Raw genomic sequence first — 15,124 nt, forward strand, 5'->3', positions numbered from 1 at the left:
GTCCGCGCGGGAAAGAACGGAACAAAAAGCCTGCCTGCGACCCGATAGGAACCGAAAGAAAAAAGCTTTCCTCTTAAACTGCATTGCAACAGGGTTTGTTTTTATATTTTTCAGATTTATACTCACAGTCGGATTTGTAATGGATATTGATGGAAAATTGTATTTTTATCATTTCTTACATTTATTCCTATTAGATTTTATTACATTTTATTTTTTTATACATATCTTATTAGATTGCTTATATATTTCTATAGTTAGATTTAGATTTCTAAAAGGTTTATATTGCTTAAAAAAAACCCCTGCCTCTATCCAAGTAAAAATCTTTTAAACAAAACCCTTTATTTAAACTCCATTTAAATGTATCTCTATTTTTCGCATTTATATTCAAATGTATATTTTAAATGTAGATTTAAGTATGATGCTATCTATAGTCTCTCTCTTCCTAATACTCATTTTTATTTCTATTTTATATTTCTATATATACACCTGTAGACATTGATTATATATTTCCATATTTAGAATGATATCAAACTAAAATATATATTCATATCTTTTCCATTAAAGCCCTGCCTCCAACCAAATAAAAACAAAAAAAGCCCTTTCTTTAAACGATTTTCGAATATTTTTATATTTTTTTCATCATTATAGTCACATTTGAACTTCTACTTTATATAGATGTATTTATAAATATATTTTATATATATATAATAAGGTAGCGAGATAGATAAATTATTTTTTTAAATTCTATTTCGTACACACTGCTAATACTTATATTTACTTACCTTTGAATTTTCATATAGATCTTAACGTATTTAGGATATATTTCTATACAAAGACTTCTAATTTTATTTTATTTCTAGTCATAATTTTAATAATAAAACCCCTACCTACTACCAAATCGAAAATAAAAATCCCCTTTATTCTAAATTATATTTAAATATTTCTATACTTCTATTTTTGATTTTTACAAGTACTCATCTATTCTATCACAACATATTGAGATACTATATTTCGATATACAGTATTTATGACATGAAATGCGTTATAATAAGACACATACAGTAAAATACGCATTAGGTACTGTATTGATTCCTATTGTTTTGTAATATTCATATATCCACATGTATTAATTATACATTTCTGTATGGACATTTATGTTTATAATCGATATTTATATGCATATAAACATATAAAATACTCCATATCAAACAAGGTTATACCTAATTGTAATGGACAGCATTATTTATGTTACATGTTTAATGTATATGTTTTCCATTTACATTTAAAATTGAAGTTTCATATTCCCATTATCATGTTTATGCATGTGTTCTATTTCATCAGAGTTATAGTTAAAACACTGCAGTTATAATCGAATTCCTAAAAATAAAATGCCAAAACAAACAGCATCAAATTCTCACCAATACCGTCCAAAAAATTCAGAAAGGCTCCACCAGCCAAACAACTACCAGCAAAAAAAAACCTGCACTACACTCCTTTCACTAGCAGCTCTTATCACGTCACAAAAACGAAACAAACATTTTAAAAACCCTATAGACACCCACACAGCAAATCACAAAAACCACTCTAAAGGAAAAAAAAAAAAGCCAACTAACTTACCATACTCCAAACCATACAAGAGACTCCCAACGATTCTAAAAAAAATAATAACCAAAACTCTACCACTACTTTAACTCATAAAGAGAACCCAATGCTCTATAAAATTAACTAAAAAAACCCACCAAATAATTACAGATATAAAAATATGGGAACCACGAAGAAACAAAAAATTCACCCCCCAAATAAAATAAACACCTAAAGAGATCCACCGTGGAAATGCCCATGCTCCCAAAAATAAAACCAATAAAAACAACAACCAAACACATCAAACAACAACAACAAAAAAAAATTAAATTAACAACAACAAAATAAGTATTCCTAACTCAAGAAACAAAAATTGCCTCAAACCATCAAAACACAAATACCACCTAGAAAGAAACACGTCGCCAAAAGAGATATGTAACCACAAACAATATCTCCCAAGTTCTCTGCAACAATGAAACATACACGGCAATCAAATAAGCCAAACGAATGAAACCCCTATAGTGTAATAAACAAGAATGCATTCATCAATATTAAAAAAAACCTCACCGATTAACTCCAGGGCACTCCCTCAAGCCCAGCAAAACAAATACTACGCCCTCGCGCTAATAAAAGCCTCCACAACCGAATTGAAAAACGACCCTCTACTCCATGCTCCGACCCATAAAAACCAGTGTAAACCTTTAGAAACGCATCCTTAAAAAACCTAAGAACCGATCAAAAATAAATCCAACAACAACACTCAACCCAAAAACAAAAACCTTGCCATGAGCAGCCGAAGCAAGAACGGTAACAACCAAGAAGCGCCCGGGGCCCTTCTCCTACAGCGACGCCGATCAAAAGCCACCGATCCCAGGAGCTCCTCAGGAGCGCCTCAAAAGCAGCGCAGCGAGGGAGGCTGGAAGATGCGGAGCCGCGCTCCCGGCCCCGGGCGCAGCGCGGCTCCGGCAGGAAAGCGGCTCCTCCGGCAGGCAGAGGCGGCGCCGCGCCGGCAGACCCCCGCCCGCTGCCCCCGGCCCGGCGGGGCCGGCACCGGGCCCGGGGGGCCCCGGCGGCGCCCGAGCCCCGCGCCCGGAGCGGACGGAGCGGCGGCACCGGCCGGCACCGGCCCCGCCCGCGCCGCCTCCCCCGCCCGCCGGCCCGGCCAAAGCTCCGCTCGGCTCCGCACGGCTCGCACCGGCGCGGCTCCGGCGGGCCCGCGGCAGCCCAGCCGCGCCCAGCTCCCCTTCCGCCCCGGCCAGCCCCGGCACTGCCGGCAGGGCTCCGCGCCGGACCCTTCGCTGCCGGGCCGGGGGCAGAAGAAGCGCCCCGAATGCAGCGGCACAGCCCGACCCCCGCCCTGCCAGCGCTGCCACGGCTGCAGCTCCCTTCCTCTGAAGCCCCGACTCTGACGCCACGCTCCGGCGCTCACCTCACCCCAACGAGGGCACAGAAACGTAGGCTTCCCTTCAATCGCGTCCTCTAGAAGAGAAGAAGCGGCTTTCCTCAAACGATGGCAAAAGGGGGCTTTTTACCTCAGTCCAAACCCCTTAAAAGGGGGGACAACAGGACTGCCCCCTCCAATTCAACCTCAGGATGACGAAATTTCAAAGGGAAAGGGGAAAAGTCCCCGTTATAAAGGCGCACCGGCTCACCTGCTCGGCTGCTGCTTCTCGGCACAAAGGTTTGTCCCTCGGCTCCTCCTTTGAGCAATGCTTCACGTGCCCAAGTATGTATCCAGGGGATTCCCCGGACCCTGTCCGAAGCGCCCACCGTCCTTCCAGGAGACAGCCCCGGGAGCCCCCCAAAAACTCCTCTCCTCCAGCAGCTCCGTGCAAAAGCCAGCAAGGACAAACCCTCGCCCTAAAATAACCTCCCCCCGGCAGGAGCCGCCCCTCCTCCTCATCCTCACAGCTCACACCTGGGGCTGCTCTGAGCCCTCATCATCCTCACATCAGCTCACACCTGCCGCTGTTGCCACCCTCCAACAGCGTCTCTCCATCTCCAGCACACAGCCCACTTCTCACAGACACTGATCCATTGGAAATCTGCTACGGGTGTTGTCTTTTCTTAATCCATCTGGGTACACGATTAAAGCACGTACATGCATTGATGGTCATTGAGAGAAAGCTTTCCCCTGGAGAAAACAGTCCTTTTGCTGGCACACTTTGATACACCTTCGCAAAAAGCAGAATCAGCACCAATTCCTAAGACCCCTGCCGAGGAACTCAGCCCTCCTTGGGACACCCAAAGCAGCAGACCTCGAAAAAGGAGGGGAAAAGTCAAGCTTGGAGGGGAAAAAGAGGATAGAAGTACAGCAGCCTTTAAAAATGCCTGCACGGAGCAATAGTGGGAACCAGTCACATTTCTTCCTTCCTTGCTTTCTGTGATGACATAAATAGGAAGTAAGAACACGTTAAACAAAAGGCAGAGCTAGGATTTGACAGGTCTTTATTTTGGCAGGCTGCATGGCAAACGCCTCTTCCAGGACTGCGACACGTTTTGGGGAATAGCTGAGAACGGAGGCAAAAGGTGCCGGGAGCCCTTTCTGTTCCCTTCAGCCCCTTGCTCCGCTGGTTTCAGGGCACTCGCTTGGTTCGTTCCTAGAGAAAAACGCTAGGGCATGATTTTCAAAACTACTGCCCGTCCCCAGTCAGAGTTTCCTACATTCGTGGGTACAAATGAGTGGATAGAGAGAGGGCTTCTTTCCAAATGAGTTTAGCCATAGATTCCTGTTCTTTACCAATAGCTATAAAAACGAAACACTTGCCAGGTTTTGGTATTCTACACACACCCCTCCCTGGGAATTTTGGGGCAGCTTTGGGTCCCTCTGCGGGACGGCACCCAGCGTGACCCCCTCCCCTCATTCGCCACCCACCCGCTCCTCCACCGCAGTGTGCGTCCCTCTCCTGGGGACCTTGGGGTGCCCCAAATGCCATCAGAGCCCCGAGTCTTCAGCCCCTAACCCTGACCCCCGAAGAAGGCACAGGACGAGTCCAACTGCCCCGGACAGCAGCCCAGCACTCCCTTCCAGCCCTTCCCACACCTCCATCCCCCAGAAAGGGACTCCGCCGCAACAAGAAAGGGGGGGCAGCCCCCAGAAGGCTCGAAGCTCCCGCCCCGCCTCGCTGTCGCGGGCCAGGGGCAGAAAGAGGGAGCGGCAGAGGCGGCGGGGACGCGGCACGGCCGGCACGGCACGGAGCGGGGGCCGCTCGCAGCGCGATGCCGGCGGAGCCGCAGGTCCGGCAGCGCCGGGGCGGGGTCCGAGCGGCGCGGGGGATCCGCCGAGAGCTCCGGCCCCGTGCGGGGACTCCCGCAAGGCCCGGGGGGCGCCGGGCTCCGGCCCTCGGGGCTTTATTCTCCGGCGCCCCGAGCCCCGCGGCTGCGGGGGAAAGAAGCGAAGGGGCGACGGGAAGAGAGGAGGGAGAGCGGGACATGCGAAAGAGCGGGGAGGGAGGTCGGGCTGCGGAGGAAAGCGGGCGGGGAAGGGAAAGGCCGGCAGGGCAGCAAGAGGGACGGGGCACAGAGGAGGGAGAGAGGGGGAATGGAACGGAGCAGCGGGGCAGGGACAGGACAGGACAGGAAGGAGCCGGGTTTGGGGGGGACACGGAAACGGGGGAAAGAGAGGGTATACTCAGGGGAATACGGGCAGGAGGATGGAGCGGTAGAGAGAGGGACAGGAGGGGATCCTCCCAGCGCCCCGGCTCCGCCCCGGCGCCCCCCCTGCCCGGGCTGCTGCGCTCGGCAGAGCTCGGCTCCGTTCGGCTGCACTCGGCTCCTCGGCCAGCTTCGGCTACTGTCGGCCACGCTCGGCTATTTCCGGCCGCATTCGCCTCCATTCGCCTCTTCGGCAAAGCTCGGCTCGCCTCGGCTGAACTCGGCAAAGCTCGGCTCCGCTCGCCTCCTCGGCCCCTTTCGGCCGCTTTCGCCCACGCTCGCCTAGTCCCGCCCGCACCCGCCTCCATTCGCCCATTCCCACAGCTCGGCTCCCTCCGCCCGGCCCCGGCTCCCTCCGGCTCACACATTTCCTCAGGGCACCTCAGCACAGGGCACACAAACTGCAGCCCCTAAAGGCTTGCGGCTCTTTCAACACACACACTCGTAACTCAGCTCTCGGGACAGAGCTGATGGCTCCTCTAGGACAAGAATAGTTACACGTAAAAGCAATTCCCTCATTTTGCATCTCCTTTTTATTGAACCCCCCCTAAATCCCATCCACATCACAAGGAACGTGCAGCTCCGGTGACGCTATTTGTACAAAGGCCCTGGGGCAGCACACAGCCGGGATTCCACGGAAGAAAGCCCGGTTTGCATTGCAGAGGTTCTCGCTCCGGCACTGCCTGTTTGCAGCTGGGCTCCGCTCCCCTCACGGCCACATCCCCGAACGATGTGCCAGATTTCCCAGAGAGCTCCCAATAAAACTCAGCTACAGTCACTGAGCAGAAAATCCTTTGGGCTTTAGTTCCACCCCTCACCTGTTCCGAGCGCAGGGAACGCGGGTTTTGGTCCCACATCGCAGCAGCAGGGATGGATTAGGGTTTTGTTTTGGTTTGGTTTGTGGTTTTTTTTGTGTGCGTGTTTGTTTTTTTTTTTTTTAATTAAAAAAAGGGTAATAAAAACAAACCATGTCTGACATAAATGTCCTGAAGTGCCATTCAAGCTTTTTAAACCCAAGCAAACCGTCCTAATTCCCTAGCCCAGTCTTCTATTCATACTGGCTACTTACACCCCAGTGTAGGAAGCTCTGCAGCCTTCTTCTCCTGTCCTGTATTAGGCAGAGGATGGATATGAAGGGCACACGCATGCAGTCTTTTTGGTTCTTCAAAAAGATAAAAATGCCTGTAATAAAAATTACAGAAGTAATATTGTCTCTCAAAGTGTTCCAGAAAAGGGAAATTGGAGCTTTAATGTCCCACTGAGAGATGATGAATAAAATCTTCCCCAAGTTTGCACCCAGTAATAAAATACTGATTTGTTTTTTGACCAGACAAGGTAGGTCTATAGGAGAACAGCTCAGGAGGCTCTCATGGCTCACGGCAATGAGGATGGAGCAGGACAGAACGTTAAAGGTGAAGTGTCAGTCCCCTGAATTAATGCCCTGATGGAGCCAATTTTTTTGCTAAGAGACATAACAGATCCTTCCCTTTGTTCCCCAGTTTCCAAGTCACCTGTAATTCGTTACCTGCACCAACCCGCCGCAGCTAAGTGACAAATCCAGCTCCTGTGCTCCAAGCCACGTGTCCCTGACGTGAAGGGAAGTCAGGGATACAGAATCAGCTGTGGAAGAAAGAGAAGACAGAAATCAGAACAGATATTCTTCTATTTCCCCACAGGATCACCAAGCCAAGCTGCTTGCTACCTCTCCAGGACTATGTTTGAAAAGAGTTCCCTAACTCTTTTCTTAGCCTGAAATTCCGGAGTGGCTTTGCCCATGCAAAGCCAACGATCCTACTCACAAGAAGGAACAAACCAGCTTCCTGTTAAATAAAGCACTTGGAAATATGAGCTGCCAGATGCTCTCACTGACCAGCAAAAGGGATCAGCATCCAGGCCCACGCGGAGCTGGGTTTTTAAATATCACAAATAAACTTAACAAAAAATTATTCCTGACTCAAACCCACAATGCCTCAAACCATCAAAACAAAAATAGTTCTGGAATGACAGCTACACCTCTGCAGACCACAGCACAAAAATAACACTAAAGAATTTCTGACACCTTCCTTTTGAAGATGCTCTTACAGCATATTATCATAGTAAAGGGGCATTCCCTACATCTCTAACCAGAACTAGAGCTAGAGCTATCAGTTACTTTCACATACTCGCATGTCTGTATGGTGGCCTTAGGAGAAGCTGGCAACACCTCTTCTGGTACCACACCTTGGAGGCTCAGATTGCGTCAAAAGCACCACTGAAACCAGCGTGCCAGGAGCTAACTGAATAATGAAAGTAATTTTCTCCATTTCTGTGACAGAAAAGCCCTCCATTTGGACAGCATTATTTGCAGCCAATTATTCTGCTACTTCCAGCAGTGCTCCAGGGAGCTGTATCACTTCTCCGCAGAGCTCAGGAGCTGTTCATTAGGTTGATCTCCTATAGTCTCCAGTTCTTCCTTTTGCTTGCACAATGTGCACCCTGCAGTGCCATATGACAGGAGCTTTGAGTGCTGTCTGTTGCTCTGTATTACCCTCATAGGACTGAGGAACCCGTCCCAGCCAGGGAAAGAACAGCTTTTGATTCTTGGATTAGGACACAAAATGCCACAGTTTATCCTAACAGTGGGAGGAATAAAGAGGAATACCTGGCATACACAGAATTCCACCTTAGGGCAAAGCCCAAGTGACACTGCCCTACAGCAGGATTTGAAAAATTCAGGGTCCATCTCTTAATAAATACATTTTGGCAAGAACCTGCATGATTCTCTTTGACATGTATTTCTCCTTTGTAATGACTCAGTGCTTGGTCTCTAGGACTTCCATATCCCTGACACACTTGCACTCGGATTACTAGCAGGAGGATCACAAACTTAGGTAGTCTCATATCTGTGCAGCATTTAAAGTCAAGGAACACTGGGCTTGGTCAGCAAGACGTCCAGTTTTACAATTTTCCATCACAGCTGCCTACACCTTTTAACATAAACTCGAAAAAGAGACAAAATTCCACCCTACCACTGTTGCAATAGGGAACTGAGCTCTGATTTCAGACATTTTCCTCCTGCTTGAGCAGGGACATTGTACAAGATGACTCCACTGGTGGGTCCCTTTCAACCTTAATGATTTTGTGATTTTCAGGGTCTTCAGAGCAAGCCTGCTGAGTTTATAATGTTTTATTTAATTAAAAAAGCTGGAAGTGCAGCTCGAACCCTGAAAGTCAAAATGTGTTTATTCCTTACTTACTCATTACCCTCCAAAGTAGAGCTGCAGCTCAGCAGGCAGAGAGGGACTTCTGTGGACACTGCATTTGTCACCTGTGACTAATTTAATTCAGCAAGCTCTAAACCACAGGTCAGCCTGTTCCATTACAGCATCATCAGGGCAACTTACAAGAACTGAAGCCAACTGAGAGCCCCTTCATCCCAAAGAGGACAAATATAAGCCTTTTACTTCAGCTCAGCAGAACTCTTAGTTCATCCTAACAAGAGGTAATGCATCCCAGCAGGTGTCAGTGAACCCAACCTCTTTAAATACTCATTTAACCCTACCTCAGCTGGTAATCAAAGTCGTGGGGGTGAGGCTAGGCTGAATTTCTCTTTTCTGTCCTTCTCCAGAGTAGTCCTAGTGAAGTGGCCTTGGACTCTGTTTTCTGCAGAGCCTAAGTGCTGCTCATGAAAGCCTCTAGATTTTTCTCCTGCTGCTGCTAGAGCTGTGACTTTGAAGAACTCACTCCTAAGAGCTGGAAATGTAAAAGTCAATTGGATGTGCTGGGCTGCAGTGCCCCAGCGCCCCAGGACAGGCAGTGCCCCTCACCGTGCCTGTGAGAAGGTGAAGCCAACCCACGCCAGGTGCCTGTGCTGGACAAGTGGGAACACTGAAGCCAAGGCTGCTTCCTTCTTGAGGCTTTCTGAGGTGGCTGCTAGGAGAATTTCTCTTAGGCAGTCACTCTCTCGAACCCAGTCTCTCAATAACCTTCTGACACAAATAGAGGAGGATTTTTGTTCACTATCTCCATGTGTGCAAGGTAGGAAAAGTTAATTAATTGCCAGCATACCAGAGGATTCCGCCAGAGGAATCCTCTATACCAAGGCCTTCCATCAGAGCAGAAGGCACTAACCACGCAAAACCTCCAGCGGGAAGGATCCTAGCAGTCCTCTTCTTTCCTCCTTTGCAAGAAACTGTGCTTAAACATTCCCCAGTAATTAAATATGCTTATGACTCTTAGAACATTTAAAGTTCCTTGAGGGAAGAAGGCGTGTAGAGGCACTATATGATCCACTGTGTTTGTTACGTTTGGGGTTATGTTATATATTCTTACGTAATGGTTTGAAACTTATCTTTATCCCTGCACCGTGTCCTTAGAACAAGGCTGTGAACACTCTTTTTCTCCAAATACAAGAATAATTGAGGAAACAGAACAGTGTTTGTCAGAAATAATGAGGGTAGAGACTGAGGGTGCCAGCATGCTGACTTGTACCACCTTAGGACACTTTTGGAAGTCATCACTCCTGTAATATACTGGATCCAATTTCAGCAAGAGCTCCACTCTCTCCTGTGGTTTCCACAGGGCCAAATAAGGCAAGAGCTCCTTGAGACTGAGGGCTCCTCATGCCCTCCAGCAAGGAGAGGGTGGGCAAAGACCCATCGGTAGGAAACAGATGATCCTCAGACTGAGCAAGTTGCTAACATCCTCTTGAATGTGCTGTGGAATTGTGCAGGCATTGCCATGGCCAGGGAGAGAGCAAATGGATGCTCTGATAATCTGCAACCTAAATTTAGCTGCAATTCCAGAGGGACAGTCTGATAGCCTGTTCCTAAGACATTTCATTTCCTGGACCTCAAAGATCCCCTCAGCCACTGCAGCTGCATTCTCTGAGGGTATATCGTGCGTTTCAGGCAGTTGGTGTTGGGTCCCTCCTCACTGATTCTGCCCCACATCTTGTGTTCCCAGGCTGAGGTGGGAGACTTGAGTGTAGAAGCAATTATTTATCTCTGCCTAAGAGAGACTTCTGAGTATGATCTAGCTTAAATGCCTGCTTGTAGGGCAGGCTGCACAGCTGAACTTGCCAAACACGGAGAAGCTAAACAGGCACCAAACCCTTGGCTTATTTCTGGGGGAGGCCCTCAGATGGCTTCTGAGCTTCTCCAATCTACGCTCTACAGGGAGTCTGCACATCTCTCCAGCAATTGAAATCTTGAGCAGGGAAGCAGGCTGGTAGCAAAAGACTGAGCTAACACATAGCGAGGCCAAAGGAAACCGAGTGTCAGAAGCACAGCTTTGAGTCCAGAAACACAATCAAAGCCCAGGGAAGAGTGTGGCAAATGCTGGGGTCAGCAGTGCAAGTACAGGGCAAGGCTGGACGGTCCCTGAGCAAAGCACCGGGCACTGCCCAGACCAAACCAAAGACCAGAGTCTAAGCAGGAATACAGGGAGATTTCCAGGAGCTCTGCTGGGCTGGGATAGGCTCCCATGGTAAGCTGAGAGGATGGAGACTCGGCCCCCAAGCTACAGCCACTGGGACAACTCTCCATCACGGGGCCAGGGAGCTGTGCAGGGCACAGACTCACCTCATCCCCAGCACTGCTGTCCCCGGAGAGCCCGCTGGCTCTCTGCTCCTGAGAAACACTCTCTTCTCGCAAAAATCCAACTCCCTCACCACCTGCATCTGCTTCTTCTTCAGTATTGCCCGCAACCTTCATTTCTGCTCTCTCAAAGCACTGTTCATCTCCACCTCTTTTTCATCACAACACCTTTCAGTTGACACCTTTGAAGTGAAGAGGCCACTGAATTCTACCATTACAGAGTAAAACCACTCAGTATTGACACAGCCAGCTATTAGTTTTAATCCTCAGTTCTGCATTCCAAGGGATACTTTTGAAAACACACTGAAAACTCATAAAAATATGTGGCATTCACTGGAGCCAGGGCTCACTTCTGCACTGTGCCTTGGCACAAACACGCTCCATCACCTGTGACATCTCTCCTGCATTGACCATTGTTCAAAGCTTTCCTGCAGGGGCCTGACGGAGCAACAGGAGCTTGCTGAGCTTCTGTCAGGGCAGGAGCATAACAGGGTGCAGATCCTGTCCTGACCCCACCAAAGAGGGGTTTTTCCTGCATTCCTTCCTGCTGTGACACTCAATGACAAACATCCTCTGGGCCTCTATGTTATCAAATACAAGGACATGCCAACGTTTAGCGAGGACAATTTCAGCTTTCCCAATCTAAACTTTCCATATGATGCAATGACACTGTCACTTATTTACTGAGAACCCCAGCCCACGTAGCCTAGAGAAGTGTCTGTTGGCTCAGAGCAAGCTTTAGGAGCCTGGAAGAAGCTTGTTTTGGTTTAGATGCCAGGCCCAAGACTGCATTTGAACTCCTGTCTCCCCACCAGAGGTTTCTAACCCATCCCCCGTGTCACATGTGCAACACCAAATTCAGCAGAAAAGCACTTCTGGGAGCAGCTTAGGAATGGAGGAAAGTATAGTTATTATAAATGTTTCATGTATCTGTATGTAAAGATAGATAAATAGATAGCTAAATATGTACAGACATCTGTACACCCACCTACACCGGTATCTATATGAAGTCCTTTTTAGACCCTTCCCCAAATTTCTAAGTGATTGGTGCTTATAGAGGCAAACAAAATGAACTTTTAAGTTAAGCCAACTTGGGTGGCTATTTGTGTCACAACAGTCTCTGAAAAAATGATGACAGCACTTAAAAGTCACCAATAGTAATAATAATAATAATAACAACAGTAATAAAGTATTTTGCTGCTATTTTGGCAGCTTATGCTGCTTCTTGTACTTACTGCTCAATGCCTTGCTATTTCAGTAATTCACTGTGAAGCAATAAAGCAAAAGCCTTAAGGCTGGCTGCTTAGCTTACAAGAAGCTCTGTTACAATTTGGAGAAAAAATAAAACTTGGAGCATTATCAGTAAAACAGAGATTCTACCCATACCCATTAAAAATGCAGTATTTGCTCTGCAGACCTGCAAAAACTTACTTTAAAAGGTTAACTGCGACCTTTCACAAACCCAGGCTCATTTTAGCAGAAGAGTTTCCTGCTTCTCTGTGACTGTGAGATGTATCTATTAAGTTCCTTTCAAAGGCCTTGCCTGACCTATTCATATTGCAATTGAGAGCCAAAATAGCTCAATATCAAATATCTGCAAGCACCTTAGTACTTTTGGAAGAGTGGAACTGCTCGATCAAATCCTCACGCTGACCACACTGTTTCAAAATGCAACAATGAATTATGTCATTATGTCTCCATTTGGAAAGGATTATAATGTAAAATTAAGACAAGAGCCTGCCCTACTCTGAAGGCATGGGGACAATGGGGATTTGAGTCCCCAGTATGTAACTACTGTTGCAAATGGAAGACATCTATCAAGAACAGAGACGTGCGTTACTGCACGAGATACAGTGCCCAAGTCCCAGACTTCATTAACCTTAATTAAATGGTCTTGAAACCAAAATTTTTCCGTAGCAGTTTGACTGCATTAAAAGGTCCCTCTCTGTAAACGGTTTTGATACGTAAACATGCAAGCACTCCCAGAAGGGCCACATCCTTAAGGACTGCTACTATATATTTACTTTATGAAGACACTGCCCCATCTGCTGGGTCAGCCACGCACACGGCCCCACTGCTACGCTTGAGTGTGGCACTGGAATAAAACTTTTCTTGTGTTTAGGAACAAAACCCTGTCAGTCAAATGCACAATCATTCCAGCAGCAAGTAGGGATGCACCAAACTGCTCGGGTTTCCATCCCTGTTTATTCTGGAAACTGACCACAAACTCCTACGGAGATTTTGAAGGGCACAAGGGCTTCTTGTGAAAGCACAAAGGAAAGAATAAATGACTAAACAGGTATGTTCAGAAGAATCGGTGGGAGGTTTGTACCTAAGCACATAAGGCCACAGCCTCCTTTTTCAACATGTACAATCGTAGAATCAGAGAATGGTTTGGGTTGGAAGGGACCCCAAAGCTTTTCTCATCCCATCCCCTGCAGGGACACCTTCCACTAGAGCAGGTTGTTCCAAACCCCATCCAACCTGGCCTTGGACAATTCCACGGGTGGGGCTGCCTCAGCTTCTCTGGGCAACCTCTGCTAGGGCCTCGCCACCGTAACAGGGACGAATTTCTTCTGTATATAGGATTTCTTTAAGCTTTAAAGTCCTAAAGCAGAGGCCACCTCAGGCAGGCATTCACGGATGTAAAGGGTCCTTCTCAAAGGTAACTGTAAAACATGTTCAATGTTCATAAACCTTTCATATGCTGCCCACCAATTACGGAGTGCTTTGAAGAATTTTTAATGAACGTAAATTTTAACCAAAAATACTGCAAAGCCATTATTAATACTGTACGTAGGCACAGGGTACCAGACTTGTAAAGCTGCCAGAAACCTAAACTCTTCTGATAAGATTTGCCACATTTTTTTCTTTAAATAAATACATTTTAAAAAAATCATCAAATGTCCCTGCTTTATTTCACCACGGCAACGAAATAAGCACAGTCTCAAGTCTGTGCTTCTGTTCCCTATTACATTAATTTCTCCCACCCTGTTTCTCCCTCAAAGCAGTGAACGTGCAGGCAAAGTAATCCTGCCATTGCTCCAGCTCTATGGAGGATACAAACCTGCCTGCAGGCAGCCTCTGTCCCTCTGCTACTAGGCAGTCACTGCTGCGCCCAGGCTCTTTATTCAGCGTTGTAACAGAAACACTTTCATTTTTTTCTCTTAAAAAGACACCTAACATTTCACCAGATGGTATCAGCACTTCCAAGTGCCTGTAAACCAGACTCCCCAAGCCCAGCCCATTAGCAGCTGCTCTGTGAGTGGCAAAGGAATCCAGAAATTAATCGCCTACCTTACACCGCTTCTCACCTGGTCTTGGCTACTTCCTTTCCTCAGGCTCTGGCAAGAAACCCAGACATGAAGCAATTCCCCAACCACAATGACAGCCATGAAATGCTATTTAGGCTGCTGACAGTTCGGCCCGTATCATTGGGCAGTCTGACTGAATTAGGATAGAGAATTTTAGGCACACATTAAAAAGTATCTCTAGTGTCTAAAGGTACTCTAAAAGCTGGATGCAATGGAGGAACTACTTCCTGAAACTTGTGGATGTGCTAAATCAATGACTGGTCATTGATTAAATGCTGGAGCACTCACCTTGAGCATTAACACCTCAGCTGATCAGCATGTGCACATGAGTACGTATCGGTGCAAAGGATTGTCTTCTGCTTCAACCGACAAACTGCTGGATAGCTTTTAAAGGAAAAAAAAAAAAAAAACCAAAATAAATAAAATCTGTATTCCTCCAGACCCAGGGGAACAAACAAACCAGATCTTCCGGACCCAAGCCCCAAGCCCTGCCAGTAACAGACACAGCACTAAGGGATGCACAGCACGGCTGGGTGCTTAGGTTACCAACTTCTGAACTCAGGAAAGAAAGGAGGAAAAGGCAAACTTCTGGATTATTTAACAAATTAACTTCAGCTACGATCACTCTTGGTAACTTAATGGAACAGAGGAGCAAAGTCCTCTGCCCAGAGACAAGAAGTGACTGTGTATGGCTCAGCTCACGGCCACATAACACACTCTGACCTCAGTCTGCTGGAGCATCCTCCATATGGGGACAGCAGGGGCAACCTGGATGGCTGGACTCACCCTTGACTACCAGCAAAATGCTGAAACAGTCCTGACCTGGTGCTGTGAGAAAGGAAACACTGCCAGGAAGCATTGACAGGATCAGTTCTGAAAGCAAAGCGAGGTCCTGGCCTCATGCATTGCCCTGTTTTAACCACACAGGCAAACAGCTAAGAAATGTAACTATTTTCTGCTTAAAAGCCGCAAATTCCTTGGAGAAAAGGAAAACTCAAT

The 15,124-nt window shown here is 47.0% G+C and overlaps 1 long non-coding RNA gene across 1 annotated transcript in view; it reads right to left on the reverse strand.

The window, feature by feature from the left end:
• Nucleotides 1-6,377, reverse strand: part of LOC144248597 (uncharacterized) — a 66,254-nt gene extending 59,877 nt beyond the window's left edge. The window contains exon 1 of the long non-coding RNA XR_014956965.1: nt 6,305-6,377. This is a non-coding gene — a long non-coding RNA (uncharacterized LOC144248597). The remainder of the gene's footprint in view (nt 1-6,304) is intronic.
• Nucleotides 6,378-15,124: the final 8,747 nt, after the last annotated feature.

Source organism: Lonchura striata, chromosome 8, assembly GCF_050655825.1.
Source record: "Lonchura striata isolate lonStrDom1 chromosome 8, ASM5065582v1, whole genome shotgun sequence".
Taxonomy (NCBI): domain Eukaryota; kingdom Metazoa; phylum Chordata; class Aves; order Passeriformes; family Estrildidae; genus Lonchura; species Lonchura striata.